Raw genomic sequence first — 24,016 nt, forward strand, 5'->3', positions numbered from 1 at the left:
TCTAATTTGTATATCGCACCAACAGATCCACAGATGATGCAATCTCTATTGCACTCCACACTGCCCTTTCCCACCTGGACAAAAGGAACACCTATGTGAGAATGCTATTCATTGACTACAGCTCAGCGTTCAACACCATAGTGCCCTCAAAACTCATCACTAAGCTAAGGACCCTGGGACTTAACAGCTCCCTCTGTAACTGGATCCTAGACTTCCTGACGGGCCGCCCCCAGGTGGTAAGGGTAGGTAACAACACATCCGCCATGCTGATCCTCAACACGGGGGCCCCTCAGGGGTGCGTGCTCAGTCCCCTCCTGTACTCCCTGTTCACTCAGGACTGCACGGCCAGGCACAACTCCAACACCATCATCAAGTTTGCTGATGACACAACAGTTCTAGGCCTGATCACCGACAACGATGAGACAGTCTATAGGGAGGAGGTCAGAGACCTGACCATGTGGTGCGAGGACAACAACCTCTCACTCAAAGTGATCAAGACAAAGGAGATGATTGTGGACTACAGGAAAAAGAGGACCGAGCACACCCCCATTCTCATCGACGGGGGTGTAGTGGAGCAGGTTCCTTGGCGTCCACATCAACAACAAACTAACATGGTCCAAGCACACCAAGACAGTCGTGAAGAGGGCACAACCAAACCTATTCCCCCTCAGGAGACTGAAAGAATTTGGTATGCGTACTCAGATCCTCAAAAGATTTTACAGCTGCACCATCGAGAGCATCTTGACTGGTTGCATCGCTGCCTGGTATGGCAACTGCTGGGCCTCTGACCGCAAGGCATCACAGAGGGTAGTGCGTACAGCCCAGTACATCACCGGGGCCAAGCTTCCTACCATCCAGGACCTCTATACCAGGCGGTGTCAGAGGAAGGCCCTAAAAATCGTCATAGACTCCAGCCACCCTAGTCATAAACTGTTCTCTCTGCTACCGCACGGCAAGCGGTACCGGAGCGTCAACTCGAGGTACAAGAAACTTTTAAACAGCTTCTAGTCCGAAACCACAAGACTCCTGAACAGCTAATCAAATGGCTACCCAGACTATATGCACCTCCCCCCACGCTCCTACTACTCTCTGTTATTATCTATGCATAGCCACTTTAACAACCCTACCTGCATGTACATAATTATCTCAATTACCTCGACACCAGTGCCCCCACACATTAACACATTGACTCTGTACCGGTACCCCCTGTATATAGCCCCGCTATTGTTATTTATGGCTGCTCTTTCATTATTATTTTTTTTATTTGAATTTTTTAGGTATTTTCTTAACTGCATCGTTGGTTAAGGGCTTGTAAGTAAGCATTTCACTGTAAGGTCTACAACTACACCTGTTGTATTCGGCACATGTGACAAATAAAATGTGATTTGATGCAACCGGTCAGGATGCTCTCGATGGTGCAGCTGTAGAACCTTTTGAGGATCTGGGGACCCATGCCAAATCTTTTCAGTCTCCTGAGGGGGAAAAGGTTTTGTCGTGCCCTCTTCACGGCCGGATGTGATACAGCCTGGAATCTAACCAGGGTCTGTAGTAACGCCTCTAGCACTTAGATGCAGTGCCTTAGACCGCTGCGCCACTCGGGAGACCAAGTTGCTAGATACTGCCTGTCTGGATGGTAGGGAGAAACCGTTGGCTATGACTGCTTGTAATGTGCTGACTTTTGCATCAATGAAATCGGCACTAAAAGTAAATTTAGTGCTGAATTGTCGCGCCAATAACAGATGGAATGCAAGTGAGTGACGCAGCATATTACACTGAGCAGCAGAGAAAAGGCGCCACAAGTCACATTCTCAAGATAACCAGACAAGGGTGCCATTGCCCGGCATAAATCCACTGGACAGGTATGAAGGAGATCAAAATGTGCAATCTGTCACAGCACTTACCATTAGTTTATAGACTGTCCTCATAAAAATCAACAAGTAACAGAGGAAAATGTAAACATAGAGATAGAGCAGTGTAACATTACACTGATTGACACACCAAGCAACAGAGCTTTCAAATTTGGAAATGGGAGAATCTTCCAATCGACCAAGAGGCAAGATACCAGCAAAAATTGGTCAGACTACGTGTCACATTGAAACAGAGGTGGTCCCTGCAGATATCCCCTTACTAGTAAGCAAAGCTTCCCTCAAGAAGGCAGGGGCTGTACTAGACATAAAAAATGACAACTGTGTTTACTGTGTAAACATTTTAGACAAAGACATCACACAGAGTAAAAAAATAAAATGAGATTATGACAGACACAGAGCACATGGAGTTTCTTACAGTCACAGAGAACATGAACACAGAGGAAAAACACAAAGTAGTGTTAAAACTTCACAAACAGTTTGGACATGCTACAGTTGACAGACTTCAGAAATTACTCAGCAGTTCTGGAAATAATGATAATGAGAGTATTTACATTTTACGGCAGATAGTTAACAGTTGAGACATGCCAGAAATACAGCAAACCTAAGCCCAGACCAGCTGTTGGTTTGCCACTGGCTTCCAAGTACAATGAAACAGTGGCTGTAGATCAACATGAGTTAGGACCTTCACGTTATTGACCACTTCACACGCTTCAGTGCTGGAAGCATTGTGAATACAAAGAAACCCAGTCAAATCGTCAAGCACTTCATTCATTCCTGGATAAATGTGCATGGCCTGCTCCAGAAATTGTACAGTGACAATGGAGGAGAATTCAATAATAATGAAATAAGAGAAATGGCTGAGAAATTCAACATGGAAGTAAAGACAACTGCTGCATACAGTCCATGGAGCAATGGACTTCTGGAGAGACATAATCAAACACTCACAGAGATTATGCTAAAAGTGAAGCAAGACAATGGATGTGACTGGAAAACAGCCCTAGATTGGGCTTTGATGGCAAAAAATGAAATGCACAATGTTCATGGCTACAGCCCATACCAACTAGTGTTCGGGCAGAACACTAATATTCCTCTGTACCAGTGGTGGAAAAAATAACCAATTGTCATACTTGAGTAAAAGTAAATATACCTTAAAATAAAATGACTCAAGTAAAAGTGAAAGTCACCCATTAAAATACTACTTGAGTAAAAGTCTAAAAGTATTTGGTTTTAAATGTACTTAAGTAAATGTAATCACTAAAATATACTAACATTCCTTATATTAAGCAAACCAGACGGCACAATTTTCTTGTTTTTTTTATTGGCGGATAGCCAGGGGCACATTTCAACACATTTCAACACTCAGACAAAATTTACAAACAAAGCATTTGTGTTTAGTGAGTCTGCCAGATCAGAGGCAATAGGGATGACCAGGGATGTTCAATGTCCTGTCCTGCTAAGCATTCAAAATGTAACTAGTACTTTTGGGTGTCAGGGAAAATGTAAGGATTAAAAAGTACATTCTTTTATTTAGGAATGTAGTGGAGTAAAAGTAAAAGTTGGCAAAAATATAAATAGTAAAGTACAGATACCCAAAAAAACTACTTAAGTAGTACTTTAAAGTATGTTTACTTAAGTACTTTACACCCTTGCTCTGTACTGGTTGATAAGCCACCAGCACTAGAAGGGACCAGTGTGAGTGCATGGGTGGGACAGCACCTTTCAGCAGTACAAGCAGTGAGAAAAGCATTCACTGAAGCAGGTTGTTGAGAGAGAATTCACAGGGCTCTGCATAAACAATTTCAATCTACCGACGAGTGTACTACAAACGAGTTGACTGTCAAGAGTGGAAAGCACCTCGAGTAGTCATTGGCCAAGATGGTGTGGTGATATTTGTGAGGCACGGAGGCACCATTGTCAGGGTGCATCAGTCAAGATTGCGGAAAGTAAATGATCAACAAGATGGAGGGGCTGTTGCTGAGAATCGGCCTCCTAATGAAAATGACAAAAAGGACACAATAACAGACAATAACCTACCAGATGTTGCATCCAATGATATGGACACTGAAACTGACACAGGAAATGGAGCAGAGACCTTCAACCATGACACAGGTAATACTGTTGAGCGTTCAAATGAGGAAAACTTTCAACAACAGCCACGTGTTAAGAAAACATGGTTGTTCCATTCTGAAAACTGGATAAACTGTTAAATACAGTTGAAGACGGAAGTTTACATACACTTAGGTTGGAGTCATTAAAACTCGTTTTTCAACCACTCCACAAATTTCTTGTTAACAAATTATAGTTTTGGCAAGTCTGTTAGGTTATCTACTGTGTGCATGACACAAGTCATTTTTCCAACAATTGTTTACAGACATATTATTTCACTTATAATTCACTGTATCACAATTCCAGTGGGTCAGACGTTTACATACACTAAGTTGACTGTGCCTTTAAACAGCTTGGAGAAGTTTCCAAGAAATTATATCATGGTTTTAGAAGCTTCTGATAGGCTAATTGACATCATTTGGAGTCAATTTGAGGTGTACTGGTGATGTATTTCAAGGTCTACCTTCAAATCAGTGCTCTTTGCTTGACCATCATGGTATAAATCAAAAGAAATCAGCCAAGACCTCAGAAAACAATTGTAAGCCCTCCACAAGTTCTGGTTCATCCTTGGGAGCAATTTCCAAACGCCTGAAGGTACACGTTGCATCTGTAAAACATATAGTACGCAAGTATAAACATATGTCCACGCGAGCCATTCATATCCGCGTCAGGAAGGAGACGCGTTCATGATCTCGCTAGAGATGAAACGTACGTTAGGTGTGAAAAGTGCAAATCAAATGTCCCAGAACAACAGCAAAGGGACTTGGAAGCATTGCTGGAGGAAACAGTATCCATAAACGTAGTTATATCGCACGAACAACGATCCATATAACGGATACCAATGAAAGCGGCCACTCACGCCAGGGAAGAACAGCCACTGGCTGCAAAATCGCCCTAAAAACCCAGACACGTTTGCAACTGGCACAATGGGGGACACATATCATACTTCTTTTGGACGAAATGGTCCTCTGGTCTGATTTTGGGGGTAAAAATGAGACTGTTTGGCCATAATGGTACACATCGTTTATGTTTGGTAGGAAAAAGGGGAGTGCTTGCCAAGCACGTAAGACACCACACCAACCTAACCAGCTGGGCACGGGGGGGAAGCCATCATGTTGTTGGGTTGCTTTTGTCTGCAGGAGGGGACTGCTGCACCTTCACCAAAATAGAATGGCATCCAGGAGGGAGGAATAATGAGTGTGTTTATTGAAGCAACATCTTATCAAGACATCAGTCAGGAAGTTTAAAACTTTTTCGCAAATGGGGTCTTCCAATGGACAATTCGCACCCACACCATACTCCAAAGGTTGTTGGCAAAATGGACACACAAAGGGACAACAAAGTTCAAGATATGAGTGGCCATCACAACCAAGCCCTGACCGTTTCAATCCTATAGAAAATTGGTGTGGGCTGAACTGAAAACGTCGTTGTGCGAGCAAGGGAGGGTGGCTGTCAGCCTACAAAACCTGAATCAGTTCACCATAGCGTCTGTGAAGGAGGAAGGGCCAAAATTCACCAACTTATTGTGGGAAAGCTTGTGGAAGCTACCGAAACTACATTTTTACCCCAAGTTTAAGCCAATTTAAAGCCAAGCTACCAAATACTTACTTGAGTGTATGTTACCTCAGTTCACCCACTAGGTGAATGTATGAAAGAATAAAAGCTGAAATGAAATCATGTATCTTTCCTATTATTCTACCATTTCAACATTTCTTAAAATAAAGTGGGTGATTCCTAAACTGAACCTAAAACAGGGAATTTTTTAACCGAGGATTAACATGTCAGGAATTGTGCAAAACTGAGTTTTATGTATTTTGGGGCTAAGGTGTAATGTAAACTTCCGACTTTCAACTGACATGGACAAAGAAAGTGCTATTCCACAGCACAGCAACCGTTATTGGACGTGTAGGAAAAGCCAAAGGAAAACACCAGAACTGGTACAACTTGCAGTACTCTGAACGAGCTACACTTTCTGGTACAACAGAGTCAGCTGACCTGTCACTTGTAGATAACCTCAGAATTGAACCAATGGAAAATCGAGTAAAACAGAATGACATTCAAAATGATGATGTACTTGAAATAAAGGACGTGTCATTTGACTCAGCTAAACTAGAAGAGCTCAGTAATTGGAGGAAAAATTGAGTGTTTGAGGAAGTCAAAGACATTGACCAAAAATGTGTCTCAACAAGGTGGGTGTGTACCCTTAAATAATCCTTAGCTGGAATAGTGCCAAAACCATGTCTAGAGGCTAGAGGTTTTTTCAGGAGCTGGCTGCTAAACAACTCCCAAAAGACTCACCGACATGCACCTCGGAGTCATTCAGATTGCTGATGACAGTGATCTGCCAGAAAAAAATGGAAATTTCATTCCATAGACATCAAATCTCAATTTTTGCAGGGAACAGAGCTGTCAAGTGACATTCACGTCCGACCTCCGCCTGAAGCTAAGAGCGAAGGAACACTGTAAACTAAAAAAGTGTGTGTATGGCCTGGCAGATGCATCACTTTTCTGGTACAACAAAGTCAAGGCAACAATGCTGAGTACAGGTGGAAAAATGTCACAAGTGGATCCTGCAGTCTTCTATTGGCTTGATCAAGACTACAATGTGACTGTACTTGCCTGTCATGTTGATGACTTCATCTGGGGTGGCTCACAAACCTTTGCTACAACTGTGATTCCACACCTCAAAGCTGTTTTCCAGGTCGGCCGTGAGGAGTATGATAGTTTTTGTTATGTTGGCATCGAGTTTATTACAGTTGACGGAACAATACTGACGCAACAGGAAAGCTATGTCATTAATCTTCAACCCATCCACATGGATTCTTCAAGAGCCAAAGGAATTCCCCTCTCTGTGGAATTGAAGCTGATCAATTGAGGTCAAAGATAGGACAAATTCTATGGGTTGCTAGACAGAGTAGACCTGATGTAATGTTGGATGGCTGCAACTTGGCATCAAACACAAAACACGCCACTGTACACTGTACATTCATGAGGCAAACAAAGTTGTTCATAAACTGAAATCACAACATGTGACTCTAAAGTTTCAGCATGTTGGAAAAGATGACTCTCTGAACTAGTTGTCTTCAGTGATGCTTCACTAGGGAACCTTACAGATGGAGGCACACAAGGTGAACATCTAATCGTGTTAATGGGTGAAGGAGGAAGATTCTCACCTATCTGTTGGTAGTCAAAAATGATCAAAAGGGTTGTCCGGAGCACACTTGTTGGAGAAACCCTTGCTCTTGTGGATGGAATTGACGACGCCATCTTTCTGACAACTCTGTTCTCAGAGCTTACCACTGGTGAGACAAAACGGCACATTCTACCTGTAGTTTGTGTCACTGACAAGTACTCCATAGATGATGCTGTCAAGTCAACCAAGTATGTCACAGAGAAAAGACTTTGTCTTGAGATTAGCAGTATCAAGGAACTTATTCAAGCACAGAGAATCCAGCGTGTGGTCGGCCACAAAGGAACAGCTTGCTGACTGTCTGACTAAAAAGGGAGGATCCGGTCTTGTGGCAGCTTGAGTAATACAAATAAAAACTTTGTCACACAACCCATTTGTAATGGGGAACTTAAATAATACTTGGGACATTTCATTATTTTATTTGTCTTTAAAGAAAAGTGGGAGATTGTTAAGTTCATGTTTTAAGTATCCCTATATTTCTGTTATTATGGTGCTACTGTATCACTCTGATATTGTTATACCTGCGTGGTAGTCTCACTGTTGATGGACCTGGCATGAGTACAATGGCAACCATGTATTGTGAAAATACGATTTAGTAAACGTGGTTAAATTGTAACCTAGTCGTTGTGTCATTTTAAGTTTAACAGTTTAACTCTGTCTGAAAACAAAGTAAATGTAAACAAACTGTATAGTTTCAAAACATGGTTAAAACTATCATTTAGATGTCATGGACTGTCAATGAATTTGAGAGTGGTTACATTTCTCCAGCCCCATCCCTTAGATTTGTACCGAAACAGTGGCAGTGAGAACTTAGTTTCCGCTTACCGGAAAGACGCTTTAAAAGCGTCCCTGCTTTGGTCATTTGGTCCTTTATCTGGATGGAGAGCCATCAGGCCATCCTGTGGTGCTTACTGAGTGAATTTCTACTTTAGAGCAGAATTACCGCCATCACTCCCAGCAAGAGCAGTCTAAGCACTAAGTCATCAGTGCAATGCATTGTCCATTTAGGTCATGTCAAGCCATTTGCCCTCATTTTTTGTCCTGTGTTTCTACCATTATCACACACCTACTCATATGTTCTTCTTACTGGAAGTGTCGCCAGAGCTTCAGTTTCGACCTGAAACAAACCATTGATCATAAAGCTCTGTGGAGAATTATTACAGTCTTTTCGTTGGACATTATTAAAGTCCCAGTGGTAATACAGAGAAACTGTTGATATTGGGAGAGGTACAATGTACTTAGTGGCCACTTAAAAATGATATGCAAGACCTCTTTTGGAAGAGGCAGGAAAGTTGGGACCCATCTGACAAAAGCAACAGTTGAGAGAGGAAAAGCAGGAGCAGGAGAGCTATGGAGGTGCTGGCGGGGGGGGGGGGGGGGGCTGCAAGCGACATGAGTTGTTAATGACCAGTCAAAGCAATTTAAGATTGATCCTGTAAATGGTGCAGGAAGCCAAATGGAGCCGGGAACAAAAGTCTAAAAGTATGCGTCCAAAGTGGCACCCTATTTCCTACATAGCGCTCTACTTTTGACCATAGCCCTATGGGTCCTGTTCTAAAGTCGTACACTTTTTAGGGAATAGGGTGCCGTTTGGGACACACCCTAAAATCATGGGTCTGTTGTCATTTCTGTGAGTCACCAGGGTTGTCATATAAATGCTGAACAAAACAGATGTGTCTGTGGGGAACATTGTGTTTTGATATAAATCAAAGATGAGGCCCTTGGGTATGGAAGTATTAAAATTGGGATGGGTTTTAAACATTTGCCACAATAACAGTACCTCCATGCTGATAAACATGACCACTTACCAGTACCATCACTATTCGTGTTGGTACAGCGTCTCTGTGCACTGAATGAGTAAGCACATCTCTTAAGGGTATTCTTTGACTCAGTCCCAAATGTCACCCTACCCGAGTCCCAAATGGCACCCTATCCCTTTTAATATAGCACTACTTTTGACTAGGGCCCATAGGGAATAGAGTGCCATTTGGAATGTAGACTACACCAAGACAGGTTTTTAGAAATTATTATTGTTGTTTTTGTTATCATCATTGCCTCTTGTGGAAAGCTGCACACTGGAGATAAACAGAGACAGAGTGGAGATAACAGACTCCAGCATTCTCTTATCTGTGGTAGTCTGTTAAAAAATTGGAGTACAACAGCACAGACAGGGATCTGTGTGTGTCTGTCTATCAGATGTCTCTCGAACTTTTTCACAGTAGCAGAACTTTGCTTGTTTGGCCCAACATGAAAGAAACCCATTGTATATGATCATGGTGACCAACTGTTGCTTAGAAAGCCTAATAATCTAGACCAGAACTGCATTGAAATGGGACAGAAGTTCCCAACTCCTCATCATTTGGGCAGCTCATTTTTATATGTATGTTTTAGAGCACACAATCTAATGGTGAGAGAGAATGTGAACAATAGTCTCTCTGTGGCCTCAGTAGAATGTCAGCCTGGTGCAGCCTAGCAGTAACAAATGGTTCTGATGTACACTACCGGTCAAACGTTTTAGAACACCTACTCATTCAAGAGTTTTTCTTTATTTTTACTATGTTCTACATTGTAGAATAATAGTGAAGACATCAAAACTATGAAATAACACATGGAATCATGTAGTAACCAAAAAAGTGTTAAACAAATCAAAATATGTTTTATATTTGAGATTCTTCAAATAGCCAAACTTTGCCTTGATGACAGCTTTGCACACTCTTGGCATTCTCACAACCAACTTCACCTGGAATGCTTTTCCAACAGTCTTAAAGGAGATCCCACACATGCTGAGCACTTGTTGGCTGCTTTTCCTTCACTCTGCAGTCCAACTCATCCCAAACCATCTCAATTTGGTTATGGTCGGGGGATTGTGGATGCCAGGTCATCTGATGCAGGACTCCATCACTCTCCTTCTTGGTCAAATAGCCCTTACACAGCCTGGAGGTGTGTTGGGTCATTGTCTTGTTGAAAAACAAATGATAGTCCTACTAAGCCCAAACCAGATGGGATGGTATATCGCTGCAGAATGCTGTGGTAGCCATGCTGGTTAAGTGTGCCTTGAATTCTAAATAAATCACAGACAGTGTCACCAGCAAAGCACACTCACACCATAACACCACCTCCTCCATGCTTTACGGTGGGAAATACACATCCAGAGATCATCCGTTCACCCACACCGCGTCTCACAAAGACACAGCGGTTGGCACCAAAAATCTCTAATTTGTGCTCCAGACCAAAGGACAAATTTCCACCGGTCTAATGTTCATTGCTCGTGTTTCTTTGCCCAAGCAAGTCTCTTCTTATTATTGGTGTCCTTTAGTAGTGGTTTATTTGCAGCAATTTGACCATGAAGGCCTGATTCACACTGTCCCCTCTGAACAGTTGATGTTGAGATGTGTCTGTTACGTGAACTCTGTGAAGCTTTTATTTGGGCTGCAATTTCTGAGGCTGGTAACTCTAATGAACTTATCCTCTGCAGCAGAGGTAACTCTGGGTCTTCCATTCCTGTGGCGGTCCTCATGAGAGCCAGTTTCATCATAGCACTTGATGGTTTTTGCGTCTGCACTTGAAGAAACTTTCAAAGTTCTTGACATTTTCCATATTGACTGACCTTCATGTCTTAAAGTAATGATGGACTATTGTTTCTCTTTGCTTATAACTACCTTGTCACAACACAACTGATTGGCTTAAACGCATTAAGGAAACAAATACCACAAATTAACTTTTAAGAAGGTACACCAGTATAAACACCATGGGACCACGCAGCCATCATACCGCTCAGGAAGGAGACGCGTTCTGTCTCCTAGAGATGAACGTACTTTGGTGTGAAAAGTGCAAATCAATCCCAGAACAACAGCAAAGGACCTTGTGAAGATGCTGGAGGAAACAGGTACAAAAGTATCTATATCCACAGTAAAATGAGTCCTATATCGACATAACCTGAAAGGCCGCTCAGCAAGGAAGACGTCACTGCTCCAAAATCGCCATAAAAAAGCCAGACTACGGTTTGCAACTGCACATGGGGACAAAGACCGTACTTTTTGGTCTGATGAAACAAAAATAGAACTGTTTGGCCATAATGACCATTGTTATGTTTGGAGGAAAAGGGGGAGGCTTGCAAGCCGAAGAACACCATCACAACCGTGAAGCACGGGGGTGGCAGCATCATGTTGTTGGGGTGCTTTGCTGCAGGAGGGACTGGTGCACTTCACAAAATAGATGGCATCATGAGGGAGGAAAATGATATGGTTATATTGAAGCAACATCTCAAGACATCAGTCAGGAAGTTAAAGCTTGGTCGCAAATGGGTCTTCCAAATGGACAATGACCCCAACCATACTTCCAAAGTTGTGGCAAAATGGCTTAAGCACAACAAAGTCAAGGTATTCGGAGTGGCCATCACAAAGAAAGCCCTGACCTCAATCAGAACTGAAAAGCGTGTGCGAGCAAGGAGGCCTACAAATCTGACTCAGTTACACCAGCTGTGTCAGGAGGAATGGTCCAAAATGCACCCTACTTATTGCGGGAAGCTTGTGGATGGCTACCCGAAACGTTTGACCCAAGTTAAACAATTTAAAGGCAATGCTACCAAATACTAATTGAGTGTATGTAAACTTCTGACCCACTGGGAATGTGATGAAAGAAAGAAAAGCTGAAATAAATCATTCTATCTACAATTATTCTGACATTTCACATTCTTAAAATAAAGCGGTGATCCTAACTGACGTAAGACAGGGAATTTTTACTAGGATTAAATGTCAGGAATTGTGAAAAACTGAGTTTAAATGTATTTGGCTAAGGTGTAATGTGACTTTCCTGGACTCAATTTGTAGGCGTCAGCCTATAGGATGGAGAGTGCAGTGGCTCGTGTTATAGGTCAGCCATTAGGACTCCCAGGACAGGATTGAGTGTATGGCTCTGTAGGAAGAGTTCCGTACTTTCCCTATAATAGAGACTAGGGTAGAGTTAGACAATTGCGTCATGTAATAATTTTATTTTTCCTAAGAATATTCAACCATTCATAGTTTAACTCCTTGTAGCATATTAAAATTTGACAATTAAAGATGTCTGAGATTGTGAGTTTAGGCTATGAAAAACAATGGTGGCTAGGGCCACCTAATGTAGTTCGGGAGGAACATTCCTATAAAAGTTACATCTAAGAAGATGTTAGCATGCACAATCTTTTGACACGGAGAGAATTTGTACCTAAGCGACCTGGCCAAGATAAAGCATAGCAGTGTGAACAGACAACACAGAGAGTTACACATGGAGTAAACAATAAACAAGTCAATAACATGGTAGAAAGAAAGAGAACCTATATACAATGTGTGCAAAAGGCATGAGGTAGGCAATAAATCGAATATTACAATTAGCAGATTAACACGGAGTGATAAATCATCAGATGATCATGTGCAAGAAGAGATACTGGTGTGCAAAAGAGCAGAAAAGTAAATAAATAAAAGCAGTATGGGGGGTGAGGTAGGTAAATTGGGTGGGTAGTTTACAGATGACTATGTACAGCTGCAGCGATCGGTTAGCTGCTCTCGATAGCAGATTTTTAAAGTTGTTGAGGGAAGTAAAATCTCCACTTCAGAGATTTTTGCAATTCGTTCCAGTCGCAGGCAGCAGAGAACTGGAAGGAAAGGCGTCCAAATGAGGTTTTAGCTTTAGGGATGATCAGGGAGATACACCTGCTGGAGCGCGTGCTGCGGGTGGGTGTAGCCATCGTGACCAGTGAACTGAGATAAGGCGGCATTTTACCTAGCATAGCCTTGTAGATGACCTGGAGCCAGGGGTCTGACGACAAACATGTAGCGAGGGCCAGCCGACTAGGGCATCAGCAGTCGCAGTGGTGGGTCGTATAAGGTGCTTTAGTAACAAAACGAATGGCACTGTGATAAACTGCATCCAGTTTGCTGAGTAGAGTGTTGGAAGCTATTTTGTAGATGACATCGCCGAAGTCGAGGATCGGTAGGATAGTCAGTTTTACTAGGGTAAGTTTGGCGGCGTGAGTGAAGGAGGCTTTGTTGCGGAATAGAAAGCCGATTCTTGATTTGATTTTGGATTGGAGATGTTTGATATGAGTCTGGAAGGAGAGTTTGCAGTCTAGCCAGACACCTAGGTACTTATAGATGTCCACATATTCTAGGTCGGAACCGTCCAGGGTGGTGATGCTAGTCGGGCGTGCGGGTGCAGGCAGCGAACGGTTGAAAAGCATGCATTTGGTTTTACTAGCGTTTAAGAGCAGTTGGAGGCCACGGAAGGAGTGTGGTATGGCATGAAGCTCGTTTGGAGGTTAGATAGCACAGTGTCCAAGGAAGGCCGGAAGTATATAGAATGGTGTCGTCTGCGTAGAGGTGGATCAGGGAATCGCCCGCAGCAAGAGCAACATCATTGATGTATACAGAGAAAAGAGTCGGCCCGAGAATTGAACCCTGTGGTACCCCCATAAAGACTGCCAGAGGACCGGACAACATGCCTCCGATTTGACACACTGAACTCTTCGTCGCAAAGTAGTTGGTGAAACCAGGCAAGGCAGTCATTGAAAACCGAGCTACGAGTCTGCCGATAAGAATATGGGATGGACAGAGTCGAAAGCCTTGGCCAGGTCGATGAAGACGGCTGCACAGTAATGTCTTTTATCGATGGCGGTTATGATATCGTTTAGTACCTTGAGCGTGGCTGAGGTGCACCCGTGACCGGCTCGGAAACCGGATTGCACAGCGGAGAAGGTACGGTGGGATTCGAGATGGTCAGTGATCTGTTTGTTGACTTGGCTTTCGAAGACCTTAGATAGGCAGGGAGGATGGATATAGGTCTGTAACAGTTGGGTCCAGGGTGTCTCCCCCTTTGAAGAGGGGGATGCCCGCGGCAGCTTCAATCCTTGGGATCTCAGATGATACGAAGGAGAGGTTGAACAGGCTGGTAATAGGGGGTGCGACAATGGCGGCGGACAGTTTCAGAAATAGGGGGTCCAGATTGTCAAGCCCAGCTGTTTTGTATGGGTCCAGGTTTTCCAGCTCTTTCAGAACATCTGCTATCTGGATTTGGGTAAAGGAGAAGCTGGGGAGGCTTGGGCGAGTAGCAGCGGGGGGGGGCGGGGCTGTTGGCCAAGGTTGGAGTCGCCAGGAGGAAGGCATGGCCAGCCATTGAGAAATGCTTGTGTAAGTCTTCGATTATCACGGATTTATCGGGTGTGACCGTGTTACCTAGCTTCAGTGCAGTGGGCAGCTGGGAGGAGGTGCTCTTGTTCTCCATGGACTTTACAGTATCCCAGAACTTTTTGGAGTTAGAGCACAGGATGCGAATTCCTGCTTGAAAAAGCTGGCCTTTGCTTTCCTGACTGACTGCGTGTATTGGTTCCTGACTTCCCTGAACAGTTGCATATCGCGGGGGCTCTTCGATGCTATTGCAGTTCGCCACAGGATGTTTTTTTGCTGGTCGAGGGCAGTCAGGTCTGGAGTGAACCAAGGGCTATATCTGTTCTTGGTTCTCATTTTTTGAACGGAGCATGCTTGTCTAATATGGTGAGGAAGTAACATTTAAAGAATGACCAGGCATCCTCAACTGACGGGATGAGGTCAATATCTTGGGTACCGCGGCCAGGTCGATTAGAAAGCCTGCTCGCAGAAGTGTTTTAGGGAGCGTTTGACAGTGATGAGGGTGGTCGTTGACCGCGGACCCGTGGCGGATACAGGCAATGAGGCAGTGATCGCTGAGATCTTGATTGAAGACAGCAGAGGTGTATTGGAGGCAGGTTGGTCAGGTAATATGTCTATTAGGGTGCCCATGTTACGGATTTGGGGTTGTACTGATTTGTGTGAGATTGAGGGCATCAAGCTTGGATTGTAGGACTGCCGGGGTGTTAAGCATATCCCAGTTTAAGGTCACCTAACAGAACAAACTCTGAAGCTAGATGGGGAGCAATCAATTCACAGATGGTGTACAGGCACAGCTGGGAGCTGAGGGGGGTCGGTAGCAGGCGGCAACAGTGAGAGACTTATTTCTGGAGAGATTAATTTTTAAAATTAGAAGTTCGAACTGTTTTGGGCATAGACTGGAAAGTATGACGAAACTTTGAGGCTATCTCTGCAGTAGATTGCAACTCCTCCCCTTTGGCAGTCTACTCTTGACGGAAAGTGTTATAGTTGGGTATGGAAATCTCAAAATTTTTGGTGGCCTCCTAAGCCGGATTCGGACACGGCAAGGACATCAGGATTGGCAGTGTGTCGCAAAGCGTGAGTAAGGCAAACTTAGGGGAGGAGGCTTCTGATGTTGACATGCATAGAGCCAAGGCTTTTTCGACACAGAAGTCAACAAATGAGGGTGACTGGGGACATGCAGGGCCTGGGTTTACCTCCAATCACCCGAGGAACAGAGGGAGTAGTAGGATGAGGGTGCGGCTAAAGGCTATCAAAACTGGTCGCCTAGAGCGTTGGGGACAAAGAATAAAAGGAGCAGATTATGGGCGTGGTAGAATAGATTCTGGCATAATGTGCAGACAGGGGTATGGAGGGCGCGCGTACGCGGAGGCAGGCCCAGGCACTGGGTGATGATAAGAGAGGTTGTATCTCTGGACATGCTGGTCTCAATGGGTGAGGTCACCGCATGTGTGGGGGGTGGGACAAAAGGGGTACAGAGGTACGGAGAGTGGAACTACAGGGTCCATTGCAAACCAAAACAATGATAATGATAGCTAGCGCCTGAACAACAGTATGCAAGGCATATTGATATTTGAGAGAGACATACAATAAGGCATAAAGTGATTGCAGGTCTGATTGGGAGAGCTAGCTAAAACAACAGGTAAGATAACAGCAACATAAAGGGTGCTAGTCTAACACAGCAACAACAGGTAAAAATGGCGACGACTAGGCAGAGAGGGTCGGATTAACTACACACAGATCCTGAGTTAAAGCACAGAGCCGACAGATAAAACACACAATAAAAGAATGAGTACGTGAATTAATGGACAGTCAAGCAGCATCAGCTATGTAGCCAAGTGATAATAGTGTCCAGGGCAGCCGTAGAGAGACAGAGAGGCCTCCCACTAAGCTAGCACGCGGCGTTTAAAGTTAGTAGCCCGGGGGTGGTCTGCTCAGACGGAGGGGGTCTGCTCAGACGTGGTCGTGTGACAGAGAATCCAGAGAATCCAAGCCGAATGGCGAAAGAGAGGTTGTGAATTGTAGAATTGTGTTTGCTAACTGGTGCTAGCTTCGTGGCAGTGGCGCTAACTGCCTAGCTGGTAGACCTCTTCGGTGCTAGCCGGAGCAGAGTGGGCCTAGCTCGAGGCTAGCTCAAGGCTAACGTGCTTGCTTCGGGACAGAGGTGTTAGCCAGAGTAGCCACTCGGTTGCAGCTAGCTAGCTGTGATAATACGGTGTAATTGTCCAGAGCTTGCGTCAGGAATCCGGTGATGTGGTAGAGAAAAAGCAGTCCTATATGCTCTGGGTTGATATCGCGCTTGCAGACTGGCAGGTATTGACCCGGTATTGAAGCTGGCTGTGTCCGAGTTAAGGGCGAAGACCGCAGCATGGCTAACTGACTACTAGCTAGTATAGTTATCTGGCTAGCTTCTGATTGGGGTTACGGTTCTAAAGTATATAAAAAAATAGCAGGTCCGTACACATTGGGTGAGGCGGAATGTAGGAATGTATATTCAGTCCTAGATGGAAAGTGAAATTAAAATAAATACGAAATGTATACGAAAAATACGAATACATATTACACGGGACAAGACAGGACAAAGACACATCCGACTGCTACGCCATCTTGGATTAGATATGATGTAGGTCAGCCCATTAGGACTAGGACAGAGAGGATGGCTCTGCTGTAGGTCAGCCCATTAGGACTAGGAGAGAGAAAGGATGCTCTGATGTAGGTCAGCCATTAGGACTAGGACAGAGAGGATGGCTCTGATGTAGGTCAGCCCATTAGGACTAGGAGAGAGGATGACTCTGATGTAGGTCAGCCCATTAGGGCTAGGAGAGAGAGATGATGGCTCTGATGTAGGTCAGCCCATTAGGACTAGGAGAGGCGAGAGGATGGCTCTGATGTAGGACAGCCTATTAGGAATAGGAGAGACGATGGCTCTGATGTAGGACAGCCCATTAGACTAGGAGAGAGAGCGGATGGCTCTGATGTAGGTCAGCCCATAGGACTAGGAGAGAGAGAGGATGGCTCTGATGTAGGTCAGCCCATAGGACTAGGAGAGAGAGAAGGACGGCTCTGATGTAGGTCAGCCCATTAGGACTAGGAGAGAGAGAGGATGGCTCTGATGTAGGACAGCCCATTAGGACTAGGAGAGAGCGGATATCTCTCTTCCAAGTGACACCCTATTCCCTATATAGTGCACTACATTTGACCAGGGCCCATAGGCCCTCGCTGTATTCTCCTTCGTGATACTTCTGCCAACTGGTGCTGCTTCTGCAAATACATTTTGTAGCAAAAAAGTGATGGGCTTTGGGGCTTATTACATCCTAGGGACAAAGATATCTCCATTCGAAATGGGCCTTCATCTCTGGAAACGGCTGCTTTCCATCTTAGAGCTGCATGTTCTTATGGCTGAGAAATGAGCCGCAGTGTTATTTAGATTTGAACGAAAACTTTTATATTTTTGAATCAAAAACTGCTGCTTCAAGTTTTGCACTTTGTTACATCATCACACTGCTGCACACCAACATTTCTGTTCCAACCCCCACCACCTACTTTGTTTTAGAGAAGGATAGAGGCCTGCTTTATTTTTACTTCATTAGACGGTAGTGCAAATCAAATCACATTTCATTTGACACATGCTTCGTAAACAACAGGTGTAGACTAACAGTGAAATGCTTACTTACGCTGTTACTGTAGTCTACACCTGTTGTTTACGAAGCATGTGACAAATAAGATTTGATTTGCACTACCGTTTTGATTTGCAAGAGGTATAGGACAAAATACGAATTTATCATAAGTAGTAGGCAGATGTGTATGGGTTCCTTTAAACAGAGCAGATTTACATACAAGCCTTGGCTGGTTCCTGTAGACATGACCATTACTGTGAATAATAGTAGTCATGCTTGCCTTCATTCACAAAGTCATCCGGTATGTGCCACCTGCTGTAACTGTGATCTAATATTTGCCTCTGAGCTCTATGTATTTACCTAGTGGATGTTAAATCATAGCCACATTCCTCCTTTCAACTCCCATCCATTACAGGCTAATGCAATAGCAGGTTGCAGGTGGCCGAATGGCGCCGGGCACAACACCAGCGACACGCTCCAACACCCACCTCAGCCGCTTAATGAACGCATTTTGAAAGCCCTTTGCACCCACCTGGCACTAGGCTCATTCAAAGCAACACTTTGTATTTGAGCAGATATGCAAATATTGATGATTCTGTGCACTGTGGTGCTTTAAACTCATTGAATATAAGTATTTTAGCAAGCATACAGAGGTTACGCTTCTCTGCACTTACCTGACCCCTTAGGAGAATGATTCAAATGGTTGTATTCAATGCCTCTTTACAGGTTGGATTGGGTTGTAATTCAATGGAGAGCCATCACAGCTATAGAAAAGAGCATCAATACTTAAATGTTGTGGATACGGCATAGACAGCAGAACCTTTTAGGCCTTAGAAATACTGAGTCAATACCACTGTCAGACCCCTTCATATTAATTCTGATTTAGGCTTTATTAACCCAATCCGGAGGCCTGTATGGTGATATTGGAGAAAACTCAGTGAGACACCGGTGAAATATCCTCCCGAAAATTGACATTTATTTCTGCTGCTCTGAACAAATTCTCTCAGTTAACGACCTGTCTGAGAAATATAATTTCATATGTGAAAGAAATAACATCTTTATGCAAATAGTCCCATTGCACTTTGTTTGGATAGAGAGAGATTGGATCACTGCTCTGTGTTGGCAAAAAATAAATAACAAATTCCCTCCTGACTGTTTTACTTCTAGGAATGACAAAAGGTCATTAGGCCTCTTTGTAAAACAGCTTTCTGATATATGTGAATAAGTCGGCAGCTGTACAAAAGGTAAGGGGAACGACATATAGACACAGTGAGGTATAATGTTTGTGATCACATGGCATATATCTCAAGTTACAAGAGAAGAGCTATTCTGAGGTTATGGTTTCTGTAGAAAATGGCAAATAGGGCTTGTTTTCCATCCGTAAAAGAGAAGGTTTGTTTACATTATATTTCACATATATCAAAAATGAATAATGCAGCGACCAAGTCAAGCGGCAGCCCTGACATTTTCAACATTACTTAGTAAAACAATGAGATCAACTTCTCATTGTCATGAAATATACAGTAGAGACATCGAGTGTAGTACCGTATATTATCCACTGTAATTATGCCAAGAATCTTCCCCGTTCACAGGCTGTGTTTAATATATGTGGTGTTTAGTTGTTTGTGTTATAAGTGTTTGGTTGTGTTTCATTATTTACAGCTGGGAGGACGTATGCCAGGCTGACATGTCATACTGTAGTTTCTCTGCTGGTGGAGTGAACTTGTAATGATCTAGACCTACATAGTAATAGACTGCAACTCCATGCTGCCACAGTCACAGTCAGGATGTAGGTCTTCATGTGATGGATATTGTATGTCGCTGTGGTGTCCTTGACCGACTGATACAGATGTCATGCTACAGCTGGCACCCTGCTTCTCCAGTTAGCCTTGCAATGGTCTCCATCTAAACCTTCAGAATCAGCTGTTTCATAAATGATTAGCTACTAGTGCATGTCTACAAACTGTGCACCTTGACACAGGACACTGTAAAGTCATGGCCTCTCTGGTATTCTGGACTGTGTGTGTCCCAAATGGCACCCTATTACCTATATAGTTATTTTCAAAAGTAATGCACTATGTAGGGATATATACACTGCTCAAAAAAATAAAGGGAACACTTAAACAACACAATGTAACTCCAAGTCAATCACACTTCTGTGAAATCAAACTGTCCACTTAGGAAGCAACACTGATTGACAATCAATTTCACATGCTGTTGTGCAAATGGAATAGACAACAGGTGGAAATTATAGGCAATTAGCAAGACACCCCCAATAAAGGAGTGGTTCTGCAGGTGGTGACCACAGACCACTTCTCAGTTCCTATGCTTCCTGGCTGATGTTTTGGTCACTTTTGAATGCTGGCGGTGCTCTCACTCTAGTGGTAGCATGAGACGGAGTCTACAGCCCACACAAGTGGCTCAGGTAGTGCAGCTCATCCAGGATGGCACATCAATGCGAGCTGTGGCAAGAAGGTTTGCTGTGTCTGTCAGCGTAGTGTCCAGAGCATGGAGGCGCTACCAGGAGACAGGCCAGTACATCAGGAGACGTGGAGGAGGCCGTAGGAGGGCAACAACCCAGCAGCAGGACCGCTACCTCCGCCTTTGTGCAAGGAGGAGCACTGCCAGAGCCCTGCAAAATGACCTCCAGCATGTGTCTGCTCAAATGGTCAGAAACAGACTCCATGAGGGTGGTATGAGGGCCCGACGTCCACAGGTGGGGGTTGTGCTTACAGCCCAACACCGTGCAGGACGTTTGGCATTTGCCAGAGAACACCAAGATTGGCAAATTCGCCACTGGCGCCCTGTGCTCTTCACAGATGAAAGCAGGTTCACACTGAGCACATGTGACAGACGTGACAGAGTCTGGAGACGTCGTGGAGAACGTTCTGCTGCCTGCAACATCCTCCAGCGTGACCGGTTTGGTGGTGGGTCAGTCATGGTGTGGGGTGGCATTTCTTTGGGGGGCCGCACAGCCCTCCATGTGCTCACCAGAGGTAGCCTGACTGCCATTAGGTACCGAGATGAGATCCTCAGACCCCTTGTGAGACCATATGCTGGTGCGGTTGGCCCTGGGTTCCTCCTAATGCAAGACAATGCTAGACCTCATGTGGCTGGAGTGTGTCAGCAGTTCCTGCAAGAGGAAGGCATTGATGCTATGGACTGGCCCGCCCGTTCCCCAGACCTAAATCCAATTGAGCACATCTGGGACATCATGTCTCGCTCCATCCACCAACGCCACGTTGCACCACAGACTGTCCAGGAGTTGGCGGATGCTTTAGTCCAGGTCTGGGAGGAGATGCCTCAGGAGACCATCCGCCACCTCATCAGGAGCATGCCCAGGCGTTGTAGGGAGGTCATACAGGCACGTGGAGGCCACACACACTACTGAGCCTCATTTTGACTTGTTTTAAGGACATTACATCAAAGTTGGATCAGCCTGTAGTGTGGTTTTCCACTTTAATTTTGAGTGTGACTCCAAATCCAGACCTCCATGGGTTGATAAATTTGATTTCCATTGATAATTTTTGTGTGATTTTGTTGTCAGCACATTCCACTATGTAAAGAAAAAAAGTATTTAATAAGAATATTTCATTCATTCAGATCTAGGATGTGTTATTTTAGTGTTCCCTTAATTTTTTTGAGCAGTGTATATATATATATATATATATATATGTATGCTGCAATTAGTTGGTTGTAATTTTGGGTAGAGCAGATATTTTAGTTCGATGCATGTGTGACATAATTCCACCAGTCCTATTTATGATATAATTTATATCAATTATATAATTTATATCAATACTATTTGTTGTAATCTTTATTCCGTCTTTTCTGGTGGATTAAACTGAAATTACAACCAACTTTCTATGGCTTGTTTGAAAAATAGCGATATTTTCAAATTACCGAAATGAGAGGTTGCAATCTGAATAAAGGGGAAAAGACCATTCCTGAACATGGGGTGAGACATTCTTACTAATCTGCTACAGAACCAGTTTGGATTATTGAGAGGTTTTTAATATTGAATCATTTCTGCCTCTGAATTCATATTTATTATATAAATAGGCATGTTTAATTTTGTCTGGCGTGCCATTCCAAATAAAATTGAATATTTTTTTACATCTAATTTAAAAAACAAGTTGCTAGGTGTAGGCAAGGCCATAAGCAAATAGGTAAACGGGCATATGACTAAAGAGTTAATCAGGGTGATTTTTTCCCCCCTTTCCATGGTAGCAAGATCTTATCTATTTTTGCTAACTTTCTATTTGCTGGCCCAACGCTCTAACCACTAGGCTACCTGCCGGACCAAATACCCAAATAAATATAGAGTATGTCCACTTCACCGTCAGACCATTGTATTGGTAAACTACACGGTAATCCCCCAAACATTTTTAAGTGATCCAACACGTATACTTATCTTCATTTGGTTGTAATCCAGAGAGGTTAGAAAAAGTATCTAGACCCTCTATGAGGCTGTGGAGGGATCCAAGTTGTGGATTTAAAAGAAAACATGAATCATCAGCGTACAATGACACCTTTGTTTTTAAGCCCTGGATTTCTAGGCCCTTGATATTATTGTTGCATCTGATTTTAATAGCTAACATTTCGATGGCCATAATAAGTAGACATGCCGATAGTGAACAACCTTGTTTACTCCTCTTGACAGTTTAATACTTTCTAAGAAGTAGCCACTATTTACTATTTTACACCTAGGGTTACTTTACATAACTTTAACCCATTATATAAGAGATTCTCCAAAATTGAAATATTCCAGGCATTTATTATTACATTTGAGTCGTACTTTATCAAAAGCCTTTTCAAAGTCAGCTATGAATACCAGGCCTGGTTTCCCAGATTTGTCATAGTGTTCTATTATTTCCAGGTTTGGTTTGTGTATCAGACTGTGATTTACAGTCCCCCCTCCCCTAAGGACAGCAGTGTTGGTGGGCCGGAGAGGCAGATTAGGAGGAAATACAAGGTTGAGTGGCTTATTACAGAACATACCTGGCTCTGAAAGAAGAAGGGAAGGAAAGAGCGAGGGAGGGAGGGAATGGGCGCAGTAAAAAGTAATGTTTGTGAGATCAGAGAGAGACATAAAATGCATTGAATTGTACTTAGAAGATCAGCGAGGAATGCCACTGGGGTCTCCTATAGGGTTTGAAAGTAGTATGCAGACAGAGACCACTGTTAGTCATTCCTTAACATTCCACTCCAGATAAGTGTACATCAGAATCGTGTCTAAAATCACAGATCAAAAATCGAATGCATCCCTGAAAGAGTCAATCATTAGAACAATCAAATATTTCATTCTCTGGGCTTTTGAGTTCTTACTCATGAAGCCAGCTGATCTCGAATCTGTTTTGGCTGATGCTGCCCCATAGAGATGTGTACTGTGTAGTAGTCTGGAGGTGTCTGTCTGCTCTGAAGAGATATGCTAGTGGATCAGATGGAGGGTGTGGTCGGCTGAGACAGACTCATAATGGAACAACCCTCCGCTCACACTCACATCCAGATGGATGATGTCACTCAGACAGAGACAGGGGCTCTGGGTCTTGAATCTTCCTGAGGTGAATCAGAAAGTGCCACTATTCGCTCTCTCCCTCACTCTGTGGTCTCTGTGGATTTATTGTTTGGATACCGACATTCATCCAAGATTGCCTGAATCTACCACAGCCCACAGTAAAGTGTAGCATCCACTGAATGTGGGCCTCGAACTACTGCTAGGATTAGTGTGTTTTGGCTTGGCTCAACTGAATGCAAAGCAGGAGGTGAGCCTATTGACTATTGTATCATAAATGTGTGGTTTGTCACTGTATCTTATACGTTTAGATTCGTTGGAGCATACTTGCATGCATCTGTCTTTAAAATAGAATACGTACATACAGTACAGTAATTTGAATGAAAACAGAAATGGCAAAGATTTATTAATTAACCTGTCAGCATATTAATGGTATCTCATTTATTTTTTTCCCCGTTTTCGTTGGCACACTACTATCAGACAGCTTAAGGCAACAAGTTAAATAGTTGAATACGTACCTACAGTATAACATAGTTGTCTGATTGTAAACAGGACTTGCATAA

At 43.6% G+C, this 24,016-nt stretch overlaps 1 protein-coding gene across 10 annotated transcripts in view; it reads left to right on the forward strand.

Moving 5' to 3' along the window:
* LOC111974587 (protein TANC1) overlaps positions 1 to 24,016 on the forward strand; it is a 278,980-nt gene that overhangs the window by 246,573 nt on the left and 8,391 nt on the right. The window lies entirely within an intron of this gene.

The sequence above is a fragment of the Salvelinus sp. IW2-2015 genome, linkage group LG2 (genome assembly GCF_002910315.2).
Source record: "Salvelinus sp. IW2-2015 linkage group LG2, ASM291031v2, whole genome shotgun sequence".
Lineage (NCBI taxonomy): Eukaryota > Metazoa > Chordata > Actinopteri > Salmoniformes > Salmonidae > Salvelinus > Salvelinus sp. IW2-2015.